The 20,696-nt window shown below is 38.5% G+C and overlaps 1 long non-coding RNA gene across 1 annotated transcript; it reads right to left on the bottom strand.

Annotated features, from left to right (window-relative positions):
* Window positions 1–441: 441 nt before the first annotated feature.
* Window positions 442–15,927, bottom strand: LOC134153968 (uncharacterized). The gene is made up of 4 exons (XR_009961287.1): window positions 15,859–15,927; window positions 14,896–15,011; window positions 1,121–1,441; window positions 442–630 (listed from the first exon to the last, which is right to left on the bottom strand). It is a non-coding gene; the product is annotated as an uncharacterized LOC134153968 (long non-coding RNA).
* Between the last annotated feature and the right edge of the window lie 4,769 nt (window positions 15,928–20,696).

Here is a 20,696-nt window from a genome sequence, read left to right as displayed (position 1 = left end):
CATCGGTGCCAGGACGTACTGCCAGTCAGTCTGTCCCAGCAGCCTGGGACCCAGGAGGACCATTAAGGCAGGGTTTTGCTGGGGAGCACTGGAGGCACTGCAGGAGGGTCATGAGAGCCTGACATATCTTCTCCAGTTGTTAAGGATCTCCAGGTTAACCTATAAAGTGAGCCTGTCGGTTGTGCGTGGACTAAATTCTCAGTCACAGACACCAGAAATAAGAGTCAGTAGGATTTACACAAACTGGGATGAAACAGCATGGTGTTTTCCTCAGGAGAAAGACTAATTAAGGATAACCCTGGCCTCTGCCCCTTTAGAGTCAAAGAACAAAAGAACAATAAAACAAGCCCTAGAAATATAGCAATGACAAAAAAAAAAAAAAAAAAAAAAAAAAAAAAAAGAAGAAGAAAAAGAAAGAAAGAAAGAAAGAAAAAGGCTTTCAGATGATATTTTGGCTGCATGACTTTCTTTGGCTTCATGATGATGGGAACAAGCTCAGATGCAGCCAGGTCTATTTTCCATAGCCAGGAAATAAAGGTCTCAGAGCTAAAATGTCACAGCGCTTCTTATTTTCAATTTTCAGGTTGTAGTCAAAAGCCGAGGCTGACATTTCATCTTGAGCTCTCATAGCTGTAGGGAAACAAAAAGGAAAAGTAAAAAAAAAAAAAAAAAAAAAAAAAGGAAGGAGAAAAAGCACCAAGGCCGTGAGGACTCCAGGAGGAAGCGGCGCCGCGGCCGGACTCGCCACGTGGGCGAGGAGCCCGCCTGGCTCCCGCCGCAGGGACTGTGGCTTCTCGCTGCTGCGCCAGCCTCCCCCTCTGCAGCCGACGATGAGTTTTCTTCCCAGCAGAAAGCCCAGAAATCTCCCCTCTCCGCACCCCCAGAGTATGTAACGGGTGTTTCGTTAAGTTAAATTACCCGCACCTTGGACACTGTTATCGTGTCCATTTCCCCCACCAGTTTTAGAGCATGGCACATGGAAAAGATCCTGATTAGACACTAATTTATCTCTCCAAGATAAACAAATAAGTACGCAGTCCAATTTCTTACAGGTCTGCTGTATAGAACAAGAGTTCAACTGTATCGTAAACAACGTTATTATAAACAACTATGGTCTCACCTGGTGGAGGTGCACTCGCCTTTTCATCCAGGCTATGCTGAGGCTCGCTGCAATCTTTCACAGCTCTGTCATCTTCCGACAGTGGGAATGAAGGGGAGAGCAGGCTCACGAATTCAAGCCTCCAGAGCAAACACAGTGGTAAGTGCCATGCTCACGCTGATAATCCAGAAAGTAAGCACATGCAATTTAGAAAGGGTCAAAGGCGTTATTCCGTAATGTTAATAGCATTCACTCTGAGACTGAGATGAGCCGTTCTGACAGCCCTTCTTATTGCTGAGTGACACGTTCAGGAGATGAAAAATTTAAAATAATGCAGAGACCCTGCAACAATAAAGATTTACTGTTATTTTTACATTTATGTGAATTATTTACATTTAGGTTATGTTAATTATTTATGCCACTGTAATAAACAGAAAACAGCTTCCTATGCTTGTAGCTAGTTATGCTCTTCATGATGTGGCTTTGATTTCCCATTTTGTTGTACGACACCTCTTTTGTCCTTTATACACAATTTACACCCAATTGCTGTTGTAGCTCAAACAGAAAATCAGATCGATATGTTAACAGTAAAAGAATTTTCTGTGAAATCATTTTAAATATCACATTCCATTTTTTGAAAAGTTTCTCATTTTAAAAAAAGATTAAAGCTAAGATTGTGCAAGAGAGAGCAGAGGAAAAAGAGGGGAAAAGCTATTAAAGTTCCAATAAATCAAGACGTAAGTGGATATAAGAGAATAAACAGACAATTGTGATGTGCCAGGATATTTGATCATCATAAGCATATGCTCTTTACCAAGTTAATGACTTAGCTATTTACCTGTGCTGCACCCATTTTCCCCTAGCTGCTCCTTGACTCAATGGAACATACCACATGTATTTTTCCTATTATTTTTCCTGTAGTTTTTAAAATTTCTTTCTTTTTTAACAGGTTTCCCCATCAGGGTACCATGTAAGTCTGACTATCTAACCTTAGAACACCACTCAGCACAGGAATGAATTCAATAAAAATGATACATACTGCAATCTTTTATCATTTGTTTGCCGTTGTGCTTTGTTATGGAAAAAAAAGAAGGAATAGAAAAAAGATGGGAAAAGCATTGTCAAGGTCACCAGCATTTTTCTGGTGAAAGATTTCCCCAGGTGAAATTATTTTAATTTACAAATTTGCAGAGATAAAGAAAGGTCCTGCTGTGAAAACCACAATATTCGCTGTAGCGTGTGGTGCTGATGAGCTCCACCAGATGATAAAGCAAATTGAAATCTCACATTTCTAAGACCTTTCGTTGGGGGGAGGGGGAATCATGTGAAGAGTTATAATGTAGTTAATGGTATTGCAGGGCTGATCTCACTAATTTTACAATTCTGTTATGTGCATAGGTTATCATACTAATTAGCTTCATCTGGAATATTAGTCATCTTAATAGAGGGCTTTCATGTTTCCTTTTACTTCAGTTATAAGATTCTAGTTTGATGGTCTCAGCCTGCAATAAAACTCAAATCTCACAAAACAGATGAAAACTAGATAATTGAATTTCAAACAAACCACATTGCTGTAGGCATGCCACCAAAGGAAAAATAGCACAACCAAACTCTCTAGTATTCTCAGACCCAAGCAAATGGAAGGTACATCCCCCGAGTCAAAAGCAAATCTAGCATATGCCAGAAACTCCTTTTCTTTTGTTTTTCCTGAGCTCTGTTCTGTAGGGTGATGTGTTGGTCAACCGCTGTAAATGCATAATCAGAGTTAAATTACATAGAGAGGTTTTACATGGTTAATTTACTACCAGGAATGGGTGGCTCTGACAGAAGAAGGTAAGCAATAGCCCTATTTCTTTTGCTTGGCAGTAGGGCATGTGCACAGCAACTAGACACCAGTGACAAAAGCATGTAACACCTCTACAAGCAAAAAAAAAAAAAAAAAAAAAAAAAAAAAAAAAAGATTAAAAGATTCTTGGAAAAGGAGAAATGCTTTCACATTTTTAAATGGCTCTGTGTCTTTCTGGTGTTGTTCCCATGAATACTTTGGCAGACATACTCGCTAGCAAGTAGTTCAAAGAGATCTCACCACTTTAAAGAAAATATTGTAAAAGGTCTTTCCAAAATTCAGACTTTTTATAGTTTCAACTTAATTTAAAAATTATGAAACAGAATCCTACGATATACTTGTGTTCAGTTAGAAGAAAGTAGCCTTGAATACTTTTAAATTGACTCATTTGCAGATCATCTGGCTCCAAATTATCTGTTAAAGCAACCAGCAACTACTTCAGAGGGGAGTTATTTTTTCTTTTCTAAACTCCTTGTAACCACTTGGGAATTCCCCCTCTCATAAGCTTTTTGTTTACTGTTTGACCAAATCTTAAAAAATCAAAACAATGAACATGTCATAGATGATATTCTTATTAGTATGTGTTTAAAATTAAGTTCTCTACACAGCTAAAGTAGATATGTGGAGATTTTGACCAAGTCTTTCATTAGATAGAGAATTTTATCTTGGATTGTTTCATAGCTCTGAAGACTTCAGAATACTTCAGCTTCAAGGCAGCTGAGCTATTTCCCTTTTTTTAAAAAAAAAAAAAAAGAATTAAAATAATTTTGATTATTGAGCAATCAGAAACACAATAGAGGCAGTGATCAAAGCGAATAATTTTTTCTAGTTCAGGAGGATGTTATAAGGGATCCAGAAAATTTTATGCTATTTCTACACCTTAAGCAAGATTATCATGAGACATGTTTGAGGTTTAAGGATCCCTACGGTACTGATACCTGAATTATTTTTGTTAACACAGATACTTTCTCTTAATTATATTTCCAGGACAGGAAATGGCTATTCTTCAGATCTCTCTTTTTTTTTACACTTTCTTCAGAAAAGATGGTAACTTTAGGATCAAAGCAATTTTTCCAAAAATGGAGTAACATGTATAAGCAGGAAGGCAATATCTTTAAGAACATATATATAAATAAACATTTACTGCTTTAAAATGGTTTAAGAAAACCTCAGGAAGTTTATGCAATCTCATACCAGTTTTTGTTGTCAATGTCCACATTTTTACACTTGTAACTACAAGAGGAGAAATATTTTATCAGGTAGAGAAAACACTGAAAGAAACAAAAACTCTGTAATTAATCCCAATGATCACTCTTTTAGAACTGAACTGAAAGGGCCAGTTGCCAAAGTAAGAAAATTTTATTTTCATCTATCTCACAGCAAAAAAAAAAGGATAAGGCAATGAAAAAAAAAAAAAAAAAAAAAGCATTTGTTTTGATCTTGAGAGTGTTAAAATCTCCAAAAGGGCAGAATTAGAGCCAGCCATCTGAAAATACAGTCTTATCGAAATATGGAATTATAGACTTATGAAATTCTTCATTTGTACGATTTGATACACATGGAAACAACTCAGACAGAAATAATGTTTGGTTTGAGATATCAGTGGAGGCTCATAACTGAGCCAGATCTTGATGGTTTTGGAGCTCTGATGAGGTCAGTAAGACACTCACTATTTCAGCTCGCTCAGAGGAATCAGTGCATTAAAGAAAGGCCTGATGTTATGTTTTCTGCTTAATGGATATAGCTGTTCTTCTTATTATCACAGCAAAATCTCCATAAGAAATATGGGCATAAAGATATTTAGCTATGCTACTGTAAAAAGGTAATTTAAGCTTCTTCCAGACTTGGGAGACCATAGCCTATGTATTCTGTTTGAAGTAAAGCACTCAGTGATACATAGGTTGCAGAGTAAGATATTGCTCCCAAGAACGGCGACTCCAAAAGGTGGTTGTCTGAAGTTAATAGTTTTATTCTGAACATACTGTACACCATGTAAAGGGCTGGCATTTGTCAGCCTTGTTGTGTAAATAAAACTGTAGTCTTTATTCTCTAAAACTCGTGTGGGAGCAAGTCAATGAAAACAGGAACCAGGGAGCTGGAAGTAAGAACAAGTCAGTGGCAGTTCTTTGCTTATGACCTCTGGGTTTTCAGCTATCTGTCAACCCTTACTTCAGGAGCTTTTGCAGTTTCCTGTGAAAAAAACTGTTATGAAGAAAAATGTATAACTCTGCCTTTTGGAAGTCCTAGATCTTTCTCAGGTCTGTTTAGAGCTGAGAATGCAAAATTCAGACTTGCTTTCAAGAAATAAGCATCAGTATATTAATAAATCTCTCCTTGTCAAGGTTTATGCAATTGGGAGTTTGAGAGAGAGGAACCACACATTTTTTGTACAGAGTGGGAAAACTGAAAATATTTATTAAAACTAGACAAGTTAGTCTTCTTAAGGCTATGGAAAAAAAATCTGTTTGGGTGATGGGTAAGTGGCTTTGTATGTTCACAGTAGTTAATTGCAGTCAAGCATAACAAGATGTCTATCTTTGTAACTGAAGAGAATGGGACTGAAAAGTTAGTTTGCTTTTTATTCAGAAGGCCTGACCTCAAAGCTACTCAATGTCCTTCACCCTTAAGGGACTGGCTTAGCACATTGCTGAACCATGCACTAATTGCTTTGTTAGATTATTTAATTAACCCTGAACAAACTCTCTTAGGGGATGCGGCAAGGGACGTTTAACCAACTTCCCTCCAAGTGAAAACCTTGACTGGTGTAAGCTGGGGATGGAGAAAAAAATGGCCCCATATGAAATTACAGTGATGACATTTTGCAGAGTGAGACATACTCAACGTAATATTTAATTAGCACAAATGCCATCACATCCACCTATTTTTAGATGAATTTGAAAAACTTGGGAGTACAACCTGTTTTCCTTGGAATCCGCTCTGGGGTGTGACACTGCTTTCCTGTCTCTCATTGCCCCGTCCATCCCTGACAAGTTGCTGCCAGTGAGAGGGACAGCAGCTGAAGGAGAGATGATGCTGCAGACGTTAGCAAGATATGGGTCTGCTTGTTTCAAGTGACTTCTCAGGACAGCAATAGCCAGCATTTTAACTGGCAAAAATACATTCAGCAAGCTCTAAAAATGTTAAGCCGAATGAGGTTATATGACAGCTAAGGCGATCCCAGTTCTGACACACAGGAAAGGAAAATAAAGCATAACTGAAGTCTACCATGCATACAATATTTTCAGGCTGTGCTAAGCAACTGCTTTAACTGTGAACATCAGGAAACACAGAATATATTTAAGCACAGTTCAGTACTGAGCCTTAATGGAAACTCCTCCAGAAAGCTGTTTTAGATTCAAAGCTTGGAGAAAAGGGGGAAAAAAATCCGTTCTAAGAAATGTGGCAGGGTAATTTACATCATCTGAGCAGCATTTTGTTCAGGAAAAAAATGGCATTTAAGATTTTCAGTCTAACCTTTGATGTTTTTGGCAAGGACCTTGGAAACTGTTTCTTAAATTGAGAGTGAATAAAGCAAATATGATATCATAGTACCCATGAAAGCTACTGCAGGATATTTTATTGGATGTGTCTAGTCCAGCTGGGGTGAACAGCTACCAGACACTGACGTCCATGCAAGAACAAGGCTCTGGGTAATATGAAAGTTTGCACAGCTGCACTGTTTTGGTAGCTCATAGCATGTCTGCTAAATTATAATATCCAGCATATGGGTCTTGTTCAAAAGTTTTGATTAAGCTATTAAGTACAGCCACAGCTAGCCATGCAGTGGGCACTTTGAAATCCAAAGTCCAACACAACAATGTTTTACTGCTTCTTCTCCTGGACTTTATTTTCCTTCTCAGTTCAGTGCAGAAGCCAAAAATTACAATAGCCCACGTGCACAGGATACATTTATTGTGTAGTGATTTTGAAAGGGATACTTTCATAACTGCCTTTTTTAAAACACTTTGAGAGTGCTGTGAATAACAGTCTTGAATTCTGTTAGCCTGAAAACACTGGAAAATTAGGGAGAAAAGCTCCCTTTATCGAAAACTACCCTGTTTCCACAAATATTTTACTGGTGAGCAAGCCCTGCCAATGGCAGGGCAAGAAGGCAAGTTTTTATTAGGCCTCTCACCCTACCATCAATTTCTTTTTAAATTGAAAGGGTGACAGTCTGAGTACCTCAGTTAACCTCAGGTCCTATGACATTTCTCATGGAAATCTGCTGCTAATAAAACCAAACCACTTCTTCAGGGCTCCAGTGGTCAAAAATCAGTGTCTTAATTGTCTGCCAAAAATCTGTTGGAAACCAATTTCGATAACTAGATGGAATCCAACAGAGAGTGATCATACCATCCATTGCAAAATATGTTTATCCTTGCATGAAAATCCTCTTACTAGTGGACTCAGATGTTGCTGCTGCCAACAAGCATGGAAGGAACTGAATTGTGCCTATGCCAATCAGTAGAGGGCCAAGCTTTGTGATGAATGCCATTCTCTTGTGTATCCAAAAAACAGAAAAAGCAAACATGCTATTGGAGTTTTTCTGATGTCCAGCCATGGCTACAGGCTCAAGAAGGCCACCATGAGAAGTCTTTGTGAGGAAATCGGATCGATTGATGCAGCGTCATGCCCTATTTGTATTTTTGCCACGCAGCACAAATTAAAGCAGCCTAAAGGTTGCCTTGAATTCTGCTGGCAGACCAGCTGCAGATACAGAGACCTTCAGGACCTCTTTACACTTCCTTTCCAGCCTGCACGGGTAGTTTCCAGTCAAACTTTGGTATTCAATCTAGCAAACTTTGAAACAGTTGTGGGTAATGGAAATATTTTTTTGTAGTTTGGACTAAGATGTGACAAGCTATTCCCTCGTTATTAGATTTCTGGCACCTTGTAGTTTACAAGAAAAGTTTGCATTGTAAAGTAAAATGCTGCTGTAGTAATTGACTGTAGTGTAAATATAATTTCCTAATGTGTTCCATGTTTCTGCCAGCCTTATTTTTTCTAGCTGGTCTTATGTTTTATTGGCCATTAGAATAGAATATGGAAAGTGTCCTTTATTACTTCATGCAGAAAGATATTTCAAGTTTTGCAGCATAAATCCAGTGCTATCCCTGTGCTCCTTAGCTGCTAGAGCTCAGTCATCTGAATAAGAAATAAGCTTATGCTGGTCTTAGGGTTTAACTAGCAATGAATTTCACTTTATTGCAATATTTATGAAAGCTTTTAAAAATGTGGTTAAGCGCAAACCTTCCATGGGACTTCAGTCAATATTTCTTGAGGAAGCGGACTTTAAAAAGGTGCGGAGTTTAATATTCTTTTCTGATACCTCATCTTTGTCTGCTTTTCTTCTCTTTGCTTTTTCACTTTGTCCCACCTTTGTATCACAATGGTCATGGAAAGTTGTTTCTGTTCCTTCACTTGTTGTTTAGCAAAGATATCTCCACACTGTCTGCAAGATAAGCAAGCAGCTTGGAGAGCAAGACCGAGAAGCCCCAGACACAATAAATTCCAGACCATTGCAAGATCTTTCCCATTAAATAAGTATAGCAAATCAGCTCCATACAATAGTTGTGAGAACTGGTATTTGACCTTAATAAATTGCAGTTACAGCTTATAAGAACCGGTTTGTAAACACTTCCTTTGCTGAGGACAGTTTTTTAGGTTTGGCAGAGAACTGGGAATTTTGAGTGTTCCCACACACACACCCTTTTTCACAGGGGGAAGTTGGGAGGGAGATAAGAATAGAAAACATTATCATGGCAAGAACATGAAGTGTAGCTGATTAATGAATGAACTATAAATGCAGAACAGACTGCTGATTTGGAGTCTGACCTTCTGAGACATCCAAGACTTCATGAGAGCTCCTAAGTAGCAAATAAGACTCAACAGTGTCTTCCAAGACAAGATCTAGCAAGGCATAATTTAATTTTGAAGCAGAACAGCTCTTATATATCTGAGGGAAAAATGTAACTTTAGGTACAACAGGGAACAAAGAATGAATTTATTTTCCCCCAACAACTCTCTTCGTTACAACATACACAAGCGAAAAACACGATCTGGAGTCCTGATCTGCATCTTCCCACGGGTTTATCCTGGTTTCCATCCTGCTCACACCCCATGCCTCATACATTTTGTGCTTCTGGTTGCAGGGGAAGGAGGTTAGGAGGCACCGGCTTGGCATTATTAAGTGCTGTATGGTTACGGTACACTCCAGTGAGCTGTAAATTTGAAGCCTTTTATATGGGGTTTAAATGGGATTTATCCCAGCATTTCAGCCTGTGCTAAATGTGCAGGTGCTAAACCTTTTCCTGGTTTTGCATGAAAAATCAGTGGTTGTTGTGCTTTATGCTTAGCTTAGCCACGCAGTTTATGAAAAGTGTAGCCTGAAGATGCCTTTCACAGCAGCTGTCTTGCAGAATTTTGGCTTAGGGACAATTAGTGCACAGATCCCAAGTAAACTTAGCTACAACATGTTAATCTAACCTCTGAGTATCTGCCGTAACCCAACTTCAAGAGGGGAAGCAGCTCCACCAATAAAATGCGGGAGTGTATCCCAACTCTGAGGGAAGATCAGGACCCAGTACCATTCCAAGGACTGAGGCCTTACCATTGTGTTGCATGGTAGCTTGTCATAGGGACACATCAAGTCAGATTTGTTTCTCTCAGCCATTTCTGCACCACATATCCCCCAGACACATAGACAGGGGACTGCTTTATTTTTGGATCTAGCCTCTTGTAGTTTGAAGTTTAACAGTCTTAATTTCACTATTGTTCCTCTATTACCTGAAGGCAACTAAAAATGCTATTCTCAGGTAGCAAACATCTTCACTGAACCAAAAATTTTGAATGGAACAATTCACAGGTAACAGAATAATTTAGTTTGGAGGATACCTCCAGAGGTTACAGAGATCCAACTTCTGCTCAAAGCAGATCTTACTAGATCAGGTTGCTCAGGGATACGATCAGCCTGGACTGCTGACTGTCTCTACTGACAGATTGTGTAGCAAAGCAGCATTTAAATTGGGCAGTCTGACTGACATGAAAAACATCCCAGAATTCTGCTAACTCTCTTTCAACCACCTTCTGTTTGCAGTGCTAATGAAGGTAGGAAGCATGTAGTTAAAAGTCATGTCTAGTTTAGGTATATCTCTGAACTCATGCAACACAGCCAGAGTCTCTGGGATGCTTTAATAAAATCTCATACATTTGCAGGACTAAAAACATTAAGTGAATATACATTAAGATTTTGATTGTGTCAGAAAGGTGGTATGTCAGGGCTAATAATCCTGGAGAAACAATTCATTGTCAAAGTCCACCTTCTTCTGAGGGGTTTTCTCTGAGTCCAGTCATCTCCATAAACCCAATGTCTTCTGAGTCATGACTATTGACACGTGCATGTCAAAGGATTTCACTGCAGGATATCAGTAATGTCAAAGAAATCTTCTGCAATCTTATGTAAGAGATAGTTGAGCATGTACAGTAAGTAATTTTCTGGACTATAAAACAACATGAAACAAATAACAAGGGAGCAACTACCACCAGCTGATTACTGGGAGCAAGCACTGAAACTAAAATTTTGCATACATGCTTTTCTTCTCTGTATCCTCTGGGATAAAGTGCAGAAAGATGGAAAATATTTGCTCATTGTAATAGTACATTTCCAAAAAAGTGATGATCGTATGTATTTTAAAGGCTGCTCTATTACAAACTCTTTGGAGTTTTCACACATTGCAGATATGTGAAATGTCTGTTTTAAGAAAACAAAATATCAGCGACACTTAATAAATAAAAGCACTGAAGGATTCAGCATGCACATCTGCCTTTCAGTTGTTATTAACAGATTTTAAACTCAACACCCTCACAGTTTAAATGCTCCTAAGAAACTGAACTGCCTCGTCTATAGACACAGGTAAGTAAAACACCTGTGGTGAGTATATACTTAACATTATCTGCTTTCTAAAATGTCCAATCAGAAACAGAAACTTGACTGAAAGTGCAATAGCAAGGATACTGAGGATATGTGAATACATGTTAATAAGCAGTGAAACTTTTCAGACTACCAGTGATGATACAAGTATTACTGATAACAGTAAGAAATGAGATAATTATATCTCTGAAACGACAGTTGCTGTTTTATGTCATGAGGATACTATACAGTAAAGCTTCCTCTCTCTCTCTTTCCAAAGAAATACACACAGAAAGGGGAACTCATCAGGTTAAGAACTAAATAAAAGCAAGTCAGTGCCTCGTCTGTCATTTATAACATCTCCCTCTTGTGGTAATTAGCATGACTTCACTTTCTTATCCCATGGGCTTTCAAATTAAACCAGAACAGCATATACTTTAAAAGAAATCATTGTTCAAATGATTTCACTTTAATTCCACTAGCGACTGCTAATCGTATCTTTGGATCTAGCCCTGAAGTAAGGTACTCCTTTCCAGGCTTGGTTACAAATTAGCTGCAATTGTTATTCTCTACTCTTGTTGGCATCCTTTTCTTTTGATGAATTTCACAAATAGCTTATTTCAAAAAAGGTAAGACATAGCACAAGGCAGGTAGAATCAAATACCTTGTTATTTAAACATTGCTTTCCAAATATCTGTGCCTTCAGGCAGTTACTGTAGCATTACAGTACACTGGAGTCTAATTGAAGGGCACCTGCTGAAACCACAGTCCTTTTAAAACAGTTTATTTCTGTATTCCTCACTAAAACAGAGTCAGAAATACAGGGAGTTACTCCCTGTCATTTAACTGGCTCATAAAGAAACATATATTCTAGAAGAGAAAAGCATCGATGGATACGAAGCTGTAGAAGCACAAAAAGCTTCTGAAGGAATGCACATTTGTGCATGGACCAGATGTGGTACTGTGTATGTGTGATGGATATAGCAAGAAAAAGAAAAGATCTACATGAAAGAAAAAGTTCAAATATCATTTTTGTGGGCAAGAAAGTATTTAGCAGATGTACATTGGACAAATAATAAAATAATAAGGGATGTAGTATCATACTGTATCATACATTCTACTATACAATAGTCTAAAAGGGTGGTTGAAAATAACACTATTTTATTTAAATGCTGACAAGACAAAGTGGACTTCTCAGTGAAAGAGTATTATGGTGAGACTGTGAAAACAATATTTCTTAAACATACTTTTTGTAGAAGGATTGAGGAGGTTAAGGAGGTTGAAAAACGTAGGGGAACTGCGCTTAAAGCAGTCCAGTTAGCAACAAAAATTCTGGTTAGCCATTTTTCCCTGGGTACTTGTGCTCACAAACACAGAAATAGCAGAACACAGATAATGAGCAGCACATACAATAACTGGGCTAGGAAGTGAGATGAGAACACAATTCCTGTTTGCTGGGTCTAGGGGTTCTTGGATTATAAAGTGTCTTGTGCATCTATTCTGTTGCAGCTGAGATGCCACTATGATTGTCCACAGGATTTTTTTTTCATAGTATTATTCATTTACAAAATATTTGTATCCAGTAAATTCAATATAGAAACAAGAGAATTAATTTCCCCGCAGCCTGGATAAGCTCTTCCTACAGCTCAAGGACTATCTTTTGTATTTTTATTCTCTTTGTTTGGGGCCTGAATGAAGATTGCCAATGGTGAGAACTTCACTGAAGAAAAGTACTTGAACAGTGAAACAGATTTCAACAAAACGGCACACTGAGAACAGGAACGTGTTCTTTGTAAACTCCCTGCCCAGTTGTTTCCCTGTGTCAGTCCAGAAGGATGAGATTCTTCTTCCTGCTGGATGAAGCTCTACTTTCACCAGGTCCAAGTGTGCCCGGGACCGACAGAGAAGAGAGGCACCACAACAGGTCTTTGCGGCAGCTTTGGGACAGCTCTACTGCAGAGTGGAGGAGACGGTGCCTGGAAGTCCTTTCCACACTGATTCACTCATGTCCATCCCCCAAACTCAACATTTCCAATACTGATTTTGGAGAGTTCTGTAGAGATTGAGCCACCTTTGCTGACCTAGGCCCAGAGAGCATCCCCTGACGAGGCTACTCTGCATCCCTCATTCAAAGCACGTGTTGTACCCTTTAACGGGTGAGAAAATCAACCTTAAAGAAGTCAAGCAATTTCTCCATTAGACATCTGGAGTAGAGAAGAGATGTCCATCTCATGAATGTAGATTAACTATTGTTTTTCACATAGTTTACTTTGCAGTCCTCAAGGGATTTTCTTTTCTTTTTTTGATAAAGGAAACGGCTGCTGTTCCCGTGAGTTTTTACACAGAGGAAGTACATTTTGCCCCATACACAAAATCTTTCTAAGTAGTAACTTCTAAATGGCGAAACTTACATCACACTCTCAGTACTCTATGAGTGTGCATATTGCACACTCAGCTTTCGCTTTTAAATATGCTCTCAAAGAGAGGGATCCCAATTTTCTCTTTGCTCACATCTAATCACCTTTTCGAGCACCCATAGTTTACCAAAATGTTGGGAACAGCTCTCAGTAGTCATCTGCTGTCCTGTTCTGGATTCACAAGAGATTTGTTACAGATGCCTATAAGACACACCAGCATGCGCAGAGAAGAAACCAACAACTTCTCGGAGCTCCAATGAAGAAAAGGAAGAAATCATGTCTTTACATTTCTGCCATAACATTTAGTAGCTAATATAGCATTCTAGATACTTAAAATCTAGTAGAGTTTAGATGATTGCGAAGGATGAAGAAACTAGTCCTTTATCAGCAGTAAAATTTCTTCTTTGGGCAGTGTTTTCTGTGTCATGCAATCCAGCCATTTTTATGTTATTTTAATTATTGGGGTTGGCAAGGAAATGATCCTATTAATTATTTTGACAATTATTTAATTTTCTGTTTATTGCTAGCTATGTTTTTCTGCTAAAACAGAAAAAAGGAAAATCAACCTAACATTATATAGTCATTTAATCTGCACAATAAAGAATGCCTGGAAAATGGAATGATCTAATTGGCTAGAGTGTAAAACAGCAGAATTCTCCACTCAGAGCTTATTAGCCTGTTCATTTAATTAACATTATGTAAAGTCTTTGACAAAAAGTAACATTTTGTAATAATATTGCATTATCCTATTCAGACTTTCCACTATTTGAATTGTACTAGAGGATGTTCATTTAGGACAAGCAGCTTTGATCATAAATATTCACTTATTCACGCCCTGCCATGTCTTATTGATTAAACAGGATATTTTCCCTCTTGTTAGAATGAAGTTGCAGTTCAAAGGTTTTAGAAAAACATCCACTATAAGAAATTGGCAAAGCAAATGTGTAGTGCACTACAACCTCCTGAGAATTACATAGCATTCTCTCTTCTCAAGCCTCTGTGGGGGTTTATTGTTGGAAAAAAGAATGTGTGCAGTATGTGGTTTAGTTGAAATTTAATAAATATTTTTTAAAAGCCTACCAGAAGACAAACGTGTTCTATGTCAAAAGCCATGAAATCAGCAGACAGGTTCCCATCTGTTTATTTATTTAAACATATCGTGATGTATTTCATCCACAATCTGCAATGCGCAAGTGACAACTTTGGCTCGTATCTTCTAACAGAACTGCTAACTCTTGTATTAGATTGAAGGAAAGCAACCCCAAAATGCAGTAGAAATGACTGAATCCCAGGGAGTGGTCAGATGTAACAGGGATCACTCTGATGCCCTTCATATACAAATTTCAGGAACAATGTATGTGGGCTTTATGCAGAATGCAAGAATACAAAAATATTCTCTGTTCAGACAGCAAGATGGGTTGGGAGGATTGGCTTGGGAGTTCTGTTTTTGTTTTTGGTTTGGTCTGAGTTTTTTTCTTCCTAAGAGCTCTGTGTGATTTAATAGTTCTCTGAAGCCCTCAATAATAATTCCTTCTATGGTAAGTTCCAAACTGGGAACCTAATATTTCTTGAGTCTCCAACAGAATGCACTGAATAATAAAATAAAACAAGGCTTTGTACTTACATAGCATTCTCTGAGGATTTCTGAACATTTCAAAAATAAATGAATCCTCACAGACCCTTAGCAAGGTGAATAAGAACAGGAGATGCTAATGGGATTATCTTCCCCAATCTGCAAATCTAGAAACAAGGACAGGAAAGCTGATTAACAGCCGTAAGTGAAACCAGATCTCCTGACTACTGGTTCTAAAAATTAACATAGTGCATTTGTGCCAATTGTTAGCCGAAGTTTGCTAACCTCCAAACCTTACAAAATCTCTCCTGGGACATTTTATAACAACTAGAAAACTAGTGCATGATACCAAACGTATTAAAAATCAATGCGAATTTTTCCACTAGAATAAACACTCAAAAGTCTGAAGATTTTCCTGAGCTGTAATCAAACCTAACACTACAAAACTAGACTGGAATCTGCTACTTCCTGCCACACTGCCAGAAAGAAATCTAATAATTGTCACTCTTGCAGCATACTGGAACTACACTTCTAAACCTCGGTCAGAGCAAAATGAGGGAGTTCTCAGGAGTATTTGTGTCCTTCTTGGCCAGCACCATGGGCTCCACCGAGGGTGCAGGCAGTTGTTACCCAGGGAGGAGGCAGGCCGACAGGGATGCCTATTTCCTGCTTTGAATGCAAAGCAGAGCACTATTTGCATTCCTAGCCTTGGATGTATTCACAGGTTTTATACTGGCTCCTCACTTTTAAAACGGTCACTGAGTAGCACCTTTCAAGGGAGCTTGAAGAATTTTGCAAGTAAGAAGAAAAGAGCAGCTAATTTCACAACTGGATCAGCCCTGTTCTACTCCATTCACTTTTTAATATCTACCTCTTGTTTGTTTGGCCTTTTCTATATCCTATTTCCCTGTGCATAACAGAGTTACACGAGTCCAGCTCAGAGGTAAGAGTGCCACCTATTGAGTCCACAACAATGTTCATCATATGCTACAAGGAAAATGAAAGCTTACATACCTTTTCTTATGATAGATATTCCTGTAACAAAAAGACAAGCAGCAGTTTCCCAGTTGAACTCAAAATTTCTGTGTATTCAAAGAGAAAATCCATGATAAAGACTGTAAGAAATGATGCCTCCTTAGCCAATACATCTTGGAGTAATTTTTTTTCTTAAAAAAGGGAAAAGAAAAAAACAAGAAAAAAGAAAAGGTCAAGTACTTACGATAAAAACAGTGCCTCTATTAAAAGAGCAGTTTGCTTAAAACAGTTCAGTTATAGTTCAGGGTAAGTTTCTCTCCTGACATGACCCAGAGAGAATTTTTTCCCCTCATCATGTTGGCTAGTCATTATACTAATTAAATACTTTACTAAGCCAGAGTGTGCTAGATGTCACCTTGGAAACACTTCAAACAGCACTGAGTAATACAAAAGCTGAATATATGCAGCCACATTATGGGGTCATATTACAGAATGAACTAGCTTTTCTTCTTTGGCAGCAAAATTGCAAAGACAGTGCATATTTTTAAAAATTGCTGGAATCTCTAGAAAGTGAAGAAAAACAAAAAGATTTACAAGAACACTGATTATTTTTCCATTTTATTACACTTGCATATGAATCGCATTTTCCTGGCATCCCAAGCAATGACACATATGAGAAACATGTATATTTTTAGAAGAGTTGTATTATTGTTGACTTGGGCATGTGTATGGAGTTTAATCATCAGAAATCCTGCCCATATTATATGCCTCACATAATGGGCACTAGCTAGACAAACGAACCATTTCCTGAAATGTTCGAAAGAAGGACAGAAAAATAATCAGACAAGAAAATTATCAGAATTTCCATCAGTACACAAATACTTATCTCCCCAGACCAGGGAATAAACGTACATACTTCATTTTAACTTTCACAGAAATGCTCCTTTGTTTCTTTCCCTTTTCTGAGACAAGGTGCAGTTTCATTTACTGATGCTCCAAAGCAGCATATGACGACAAGATCTCACTATGCAGGTGACAAGAGAAAGCCGGCATGACGAGGGGAATGCAGCACAAGGAGAAATACCGAATAAATGCACTCAGTTCAGCTGCAACAAGACTCTGTCCTAACCTAATCCTGATCACTTTCCAGGAGCGGTCTCTCTCTCAGAGCAGCGATGTGTGAAAAATGGAGTATGTACGAGTTCGGGTAGCTTTATTCTGATGTCAGTGCAAACATTGCTTCTGCGAAATGCAGGGGGAGAAGAAGGCTCTGAGGAAGTCTGAAAGGGAGCTGGGAGAGAGCATGCAAGTATTTATTGCACCCAAATGACTGCAGTGATGATGTGATAACCCTGCAGTGAGCAGGCAAAATGAGCAGTCATGAACCTTGAAGTTTGAAATACCATGAGAGAAAGGTGAATTCTCCTCAGTATGCAAATACAGGTGAGTATGGGGCAGACAGCTACATTTTCCAAGTTCAGGAGTATCTTTTTCTCAACATTACTCAAGCTACTCTCCTAAGAAAGCTCAGAATCCAGCCAGTGAGCTATGCAGAAAATGATCCAAAGCCTAATGGGTAAACTTTGTCTGCAGACACTTATTTATTCACTACCATTCAGGAGCCAGACTGCCCAAACTCTCTAGCAGTGCAAGGAGAGAGATAGCCCTTTCCTACTCTGTTGCAGAGACAAGGCTCTAATTCCTTCTTTGGACCGATGGCCTAATAAGACAGTTTAATTCCCATAGTCCCCATTTTCTGCTCCAAAAATCTGTCTTTCCTGCACATTGGCAAGAAAATCTGTGGTCACCATGTGAAGGAGGCAGCTCTGAGGAAGGTGTACCTGCCAGGACATGACAGCTCTTCTGAGCCTACACGTACCTGCATTTAAACTCGTGGTATAACTACCCAGACGGCCAAATCCTGCCTTCTTGCATCTCCAGCTTACCGCCTTCAACCAATGACACATCTCTCTCTCTAGGTAAGAGACGTATTTTTCACTTTGCACATCAGAGAAAGACATGATTCCTGGTCATCCTCAATTCGTGTGATTTATTTACTGGACACGGATGCTGGCAAGATGGATCGAAGAAGGACGGGGAATATTTGTTTCACAGGAGCAAAGATTTCCTCTAATGGTGGTGAATACCTCCCTTTCCCTTGAATGAGTTTTGAGCTTGGGTTTTGGCAGCAGCTAGAGAGAGGTAAAAAACGTTCCAAGTAAGGATGGAAGAAAAAAGAGTGAAAAGGAAACAAGTCAAACAAATCAAACCAAACACACTGTTTCAATTTAAAGAAAAGTCCTTTTAAGGGCTCAAGGCCTGAGACTCTGTTAGGACTGCTACATAGCTGGAGGACTGCCAATATATCAGGTTGCAATAGGCCATTAGAAGGGGTTGAATATGGATAATCTTCCCTAAGGGCTGAGCAGAGTAATACTGCCTTGATTACTTTTTTTAATTTAGATTAAAAATCCCTATAACAGTTGCAGACTAATTGGAAAAGGATTTTAAAGGAGCTTTAGGAAATTAGGTAAGAATAGTTTTTATTATTGCAGTGTGCAGCAATTGCTACAAACCTCTTCTTTCTGAGAGACGAGGAGTCAATCCCATGAAACTCTTATCAGTATAGAAACCAACCCTTGTCTCTTACGGGGTTTCAGTTTTTGAAAGCTTGTTTTGCTGCGGTCAGGTTAACACATGAGAGAAAAGCAACTGTTTGAAAGGCTGACTTCTCAACACTCCACACATTTTTGCAAAATTTCTATTAAAAAGAAAACAAATTACATCCACATGTAGATGACTAGCCACTGTAAATACAGGCTCAACATTATAATTTGCTGAACTTCTACAAAAATATTAGTATCAATATTGGCATTTAAAATTAAGAAAAATATTTCTGATTTAATTTCAACATTCTCCCACAGCATTGTGATATGAATCCCACATTCCAAACAACACATAATCTGTGGCTTTTTGTCACTCGTGATTAGTAATCTCTGAACCATAGAAATTGCAGAGCTGATTTGAGCTCTAGAATTCAAATGTTGGGTACAGTATTAAAGACTCCAACCATCATTTAATTTCAAGGAAGAATCATAAACATAACAGCCCTGTGCAGCAGCAGCAATGTGCTAATGCACAAAAGCCAGAATATGAAATTGAGTCAAATCAAGAGAGAATCTAATTGCCTATTGCCGTCACCCAAAATGGGTAAAGGCCCAAGTTTAAACAAAATGCACAGATGTGGAAAACAAATCAAACAATGATACGTAAAAAATGCTAGCTGGGGCTTCTGTCACCTATTTCTGAGTAAATTTGTGTCTGAGTTTTATGATAGCAATGCCTTCGCAATCACTGTCAATCTGAAGGAGTAACAGGATTTGGCTGCAACCTATATTGCCTTCATTAACAACGTTAATAAAAAGTTTGCAGAGGTAGCCACAGCATCCATGTGATTCATTCAGATATGCAATCAGTTCATTTCGTTTTCAGTGAAATACTGTTTGGGGAAACAGAGTATGTATAGATGCCCTGTGATTTGTATATTCCTGACTTCTGGGGGCAGATTTTCAAATGCTCGGCTCCCTCAGCTTGCATTATCCTAAGTGCTGAGAGTTCATTAGCTCTATTGTCACTTCTTTGACCACGTACACATACATATGCGTGTGTGTGCGCATTCTGCGTACCTTCTTTTCATAAGAACCCCGGCTGGATTTTCAGCTTATGAACAAGGAGTCGTATTAGTGTCTGATGCTTGAAGATCCTTGTGTGGTTCAGAAGCACAAAACCTAACACCCTCATATTCCCCAAGAACATCTAAAGCACCTGGAGCCATATTCAAGGAAGAGAAGCTGAGAAAAAAAAACAGAGCATTCCACGTATGTATCAAGATTGAATCTGAAGTAATATAAAGGCTGTAAAGGGATTTACTGAGCAAATCAAACTAAGAAGGCAAATTCTTTAGACATACTAGACTTTCCGACCAACTTGGTCCCTGACCCAAGTTGGTTATTTACAATTCTTGGCCCTTGCTGGAGGTGAACATGTCTCAGCAAATGCTGCTCAGAGTGTCCCCTATAGCTAAGCATCTGGCTCCACTGCAGACTCTGCTACTAACAAATGAGCAAATGTTCACAAATCTGGAGCACATATTCAAACAGACTTCAGCTAGCTTTAAAATAAAGCAGCCACACATAGCATACACTGCACATATTTGGGAGAATGCTGTGTCTCAGGACAAGTGGTAACCACCTCATTTAACTCAGTTTGGCAAAGCAGTCTTCCTGTACATTTTAGGTCTCTCCTACATCACACTCTTTTGCAGTTTACGTGTACAAAACTGAATCCGCATATGTGTTTGTTGAAATTGCAGCCAGTTAGCACACTTTGGAGCCTATCTGCTGTTAGCTAAAACTTTCTTTTATAAGAAATCAGCTTTTAAACTGTCATTATTGACTCTACAGAATGACTGACAGAAAAATCATCGTGTTTGAATACTGAATCTAAATACTGATTAGACATGATTTCTAAATAAACTTTCCGTTGCTGTTTTTGTCTTACAGTTTAGTCATAAGATAAGGGAAAGGCTAAGTCCAGGGGAAAAACACTAGCACTTTTTCAGTCTGTGATGCCTTTATAATGACCTAATGGGAGATGAGTCGTTCTTAAACACATACATTTAAGAATGTTTCAGTTGAGTAAAAAGAAGTTATTGTGTTTCATATTGCTTAATTCTCAAGGAAGTAAGAAGGAGCCTCAAAAAAAGATGTCAATTAGTATAAATTGACATTGGACCCTGGATATTTCTTATGTTTGTGTGGTAGATCTCAATTCTGATGCCTAACTCATAATGAACAGATCTGGGATACAAAGGAAAG

This window comes from Rhea pennata, chromosome Z (genome assembly GCF_028389875.1).
Source record: "Rhea pennata isolate bPtePen1 chromosome Z, bPtePen1.pri, whole genome shotgun sequence".
In the NCBI taxonomy this organism is placed as follows: Eukaryota; Metazoa; Chordata; class Aves; order Rheiformes; family Rheidae; genus Rhea; species Rhea pennata.
This window is presented reverse-complemented; position numbering and strand designations above follow the sequence as displayed.